Consider the following 4,176-nt stretch of genomic DNA (forward strand, 5'->3'; position numbering starts at 1 on the left):
TTGTAAAGCTGCTAACTTAGCCAACATTGGAGCCATTTTTCCTCTGGGGGCTGGGTTTTCTATTACAACAGAAAGCTACCTCACTGATACACTCACCTTCTCCAAAACCCTTTGCACAGTGATTGGTGAAGAGGTTTTCTATACTAGGAATCGTTCATCCTTCGTCCAATCCATCTCATTCTCAAGGCCTGTCCATTTATCTCCTGAATAATCCTCACATTCATTCATCTTCCTACATCTCCCCTGCCACCATCGCTATGGGAGCCATTGCATTGGCCTCATAACTGGTCACTCGTGTGCACCCTTCCCTCTTCCCAGCCATTGTCCACTCTAAGTCAAAATGTTGACTCTGTCACTCACCTGCTTCTAACCCTTGAATGGGTTCCTATTCTTCTGGGACAGAATCCATACTGCCTGCAGCCTGCAAGGGCCTGCAACATCTGCCCCTTCCTCACCTCTGAAGCCATACCACTGTGTCATGTTTCTCCCTCGGTCTCTGCCTTCCAGCCACACTAGCCTCCTTAGCACTTCCCAAGCCACCTTCACTGAGGAGTCCCGACCTGATGTTCCCCCCACCTGGAATTCTCTTCTCCACTCCAGTCTGCTTCACCACTTCTCTTAAACATCACTCCCTCAGGACAGGAATCCACATTAGACCAGGGCCCCCGTTCTCCCTGCTAAACTGTCTCTCAGTCTCCTGAGCTTTGCCTTCAAAACACTCATCACAGTCTGATATTATCCATCTGCAAGATTATTTGGCCAAACTCTGTCCCCGTCTAGACTATAAACTTCACAGCGTCAAGGACCCTGTTTTTCTTCCTGGTCATTTAACTCTAGCACTTCTCACACTACCTAAACATAAAGCAAATGCTGAATGCATCCTTGTTAAATGAATAAACAAACTCTCTCTTTTCCGAACAAGAATGTTGCTAATTTTAAAAGTCCACTCCAGAGCTTCAGGCAAATAAACTCCTCTTCAAAAGCAAATGCTGAATGCATCCTTGTTGAATGAATAAACAAACTCTCACTTTTCCAAACGAGGATGGTGCTAATTTTCAAACTCCACCCCAGAGCTTTAGGCAAATAAACTCCTCTTCAGAACAACTCTCTACTAGGAAATCAGAGAAAGTAACAAATGAGACGCAAAGGTTGTTCAGATAAGCAGACCAAGATCTCAGATTTTCCAGATAAGCAAGCCAAGGTCTTGGGCAGTCACAGGATTGTCAACAGTCCTTATGCATGCTCTTTCTGCCAGGTGCTGCTCAGAGCTGATGATCTATCGATAACTAGGGCACAGTCCCTGCCCTCACAGAGCTCCCGTCTGGTAGATTTTCCCAATGCTTTTCTCCCTTCTGCCCTCCCCTGACCCAGTTCTCCATCTGTCCTCGGAGGCACTAAAGGCATGGCAAATGTGACATCAGGACATCATGGGGCCCTGTTCCCGCTTGAGGGTGACTTAGGAACCTGCTGACGCTCTCATTTGGAAGGACAGAGAGGTGTACAGTCAGTGCTGACAAGAGGCCAAAATGGGAGGCTTCTGGCCATGCCCTCTTGCTTGGTAGCCAAAGGAACAAACATCATGGAGTGTTTCTGATGTATAATGGATGTCTCGTAATTGCCTCAGTTTCCCCAGGGCAACTTCCTTCCTCAGAAGCAGGGATTTGTAGGGGATGGTAAATAGAAATTCAAGCTTCATCTCAGAAGAAGATAAAAATTTTTGGAATGCTCCTCAGCCGCACCCTCAGTGCCTCTGTTCTTCTGTAAGTGGGGGCCAACTTCACTGGCCAGGGTGGAACCACCAGAACCCTTCAGGCTGAGGTCAGAAAGACAGGGAGAGTGAGGAGGAGCTCAGGCCATGGCTGGGGTTAAAGAGAGACGCTGAGGCCGGAAAGCTGGCCGGGTCCCACTCTATGAGGGAAGTGCCAGGAGAGACTTGAAGGCGTGGAGCTGAGAGATACCGGGCATCTCCCAACAACAGACTCCAGCGGGGCAGAATTACCCCAGCCCTGGCATCACGGTTCAAGCTACTGAGTCCACCAGTGCCTTTCTTTGCCTCACCTGCCTCAGATGCCCCCACGGAAGATGTCCCATCATCAAAGAAACCTCCCACATATCAGCAGGCACTGAGGGCTAGAACCGGAAAGAATGTGACACTGGAAAAAACGCCATGGGCTCCTTTCCGGTTCCTTTCCCTGAGACATCAGGTGATTCATCTCTGCAAGGTGAGCTGGGGATGGCAGCCAACTGGGAGAGAAAATTCATTCAAGGAAAGAGATGCCCCGTAATTTCCTAAATGCATTCTCTCCGCTTTCCCCTCCTCCTCCCTCCCGCTCCCTCTTTCCCATCTTTTCCCTTTGCTTCCCTCTCCCAGTGTACTCCTCTCTCCCTCTTCTCTCTTCTGTCTCTTTCTCTCTCTCAGCTTTCCCTTCCAGCACAGAAAGTCTTTACACAATTAAACTAGGACAACAATGATTTCCAAGGCTTTAAAATATCCTTGTTAAAGAAATTCACTGGGAGGAAGAAATTGTGCTTAATTTCTTAGAAAATAAAAAGCATGTGGTAGAAATTGATGTTGTTTCCTCCCCTCCTCCAGATCCCCCACTGAGGAGAGCACATCTGAGGCTCACCTGTCAGCCACATCAGGCAGGTGGGACCAGGATGGTGATGGCCAGATACAACTTTGCAGCCTCCCGTTTGGCTCCTATCCTGCAGTCTGCTTGACGGGTGAGTTTAGAGACATGGAAAATGACTTTGAACATCTGTTTGCTAGAGAAAGAAAGGAACACCACCTCCCATCATCTTCAGGTGGTCCTTAGTCCCTCACCCTGGGCCAGGGCTTCTGTTAATCCATGTGGACCTAATTCATCATCTCAAGGACAAGTGTTGTCACTCAAGTTCTGATCCCCAGGCCCATGGATCACCTGCTTTCAGCAGAGAAGGCAATATCCACACTGTGTACAAGGACCTGGTGGGAGGCAGAATAATGCCACCTCCAAAGATGTCCACATCCTGATCCTCAGAACCTGTGAATATGGTGCCTTACATGGCAAAGAGGACTTTGCAGATGCAATTAAATCGCAGATCCCGAGATAGGAAGAGTATCTTGGATTATCCAGGTGGGCCCAATATAATTAGGGAAGTCCTTCCATGTGATAGAGGAAAGGCAGGAGAGTTGAAAAGAGTGTGAAGGTACAGCATTCCTGCTTTAGAAGATGGAGGGAAGGGCCATGAGCAGAATGCCGGCAGCCTCTGGCGGCCGGAAGGGGGAAGGGAATGGGTTCTCCCCTAAAGCCACAGAAGGAGTGCTGCCCTGCCACACTATGTTAGCCCAATGAGACCCACGGCAGACTCCTGACCTGCAGAAGTGTAAAAGAACAAATCCGTGTTGTTTTAAATTGCTAAGTTTGTGGTACTTTACGACAGCAGCAATAGAAAACTCATGCAGCCCCTCAAGGTGTTGAACAGAGCCAGGAGTGGGGAAAGAAGGCCGTTGACAAGAGGGGTTGCAGACGCAGAACAGGGACAGAGTCCTCCACCACACTGTGACAGAACATGGAGGAATCCATGGTCCTGACTTTGAACATGACCTCCCAGGTTGTTACAAGGGTATGTGTGTCAAGATAAGAAGTGAACATATTTTATGTAACAGTTTGTTAGCTTTAAATATTTAGACATATGGTTCATAGGCCACCATGTGCTCTCTTGCCCCAGGCCCTGAAATTGTGGGCAAGAGTCTCCTGGAAGAAAGGCTGAGAACTAACTCCCTCATGACCACTTGCATGTAGGCCACTGCCTGCTATTAAAAAACAAATGCTCAGCACCAACACTGTGCCATTAGCTACCAATGACCGCATGAGAGAACGCCTTTGATGCTCAGAAGGCTAAGGCTGCCTGGACAGGGCATAATGTCACAGCCACCCTACACTCTAGAGTCAGGCAAAATACATATGCAATGAGCTTTATTACCATCTCTGAGATTCATGGTAATTAGGCACAAAAGGTGGTGTTTGGTTGTATTTTTCTTGTATTTATATAGCCATGCCCCTTCTTATAGTTTATGCCTTCTTGCTCTGCTACATCTCCCTTATTTATAACTGGCATCAAAGGAGATGGTATTTTCTCATACTAAGCAAAATAGAATCCTCATCCTATACTGATATTCACATATATTAAAAG

Source organism: Sapajus apella, unplaced genomic scaffold (genome assembly GCF_009761245.1).
Source record: "Sapajus apella isolate SASKATOON/1434 unplaced genomic scaffold, GSC_monkey_1.0 scaffold69, whole genome shotgun sequence".
Classification (NCBI taxonomy): domain Eukaryota; kingdom Metazoa; phylum Chordata; class Mammalia; order Primates; family Cebidae; genus Sapajus; species Sapajus apella.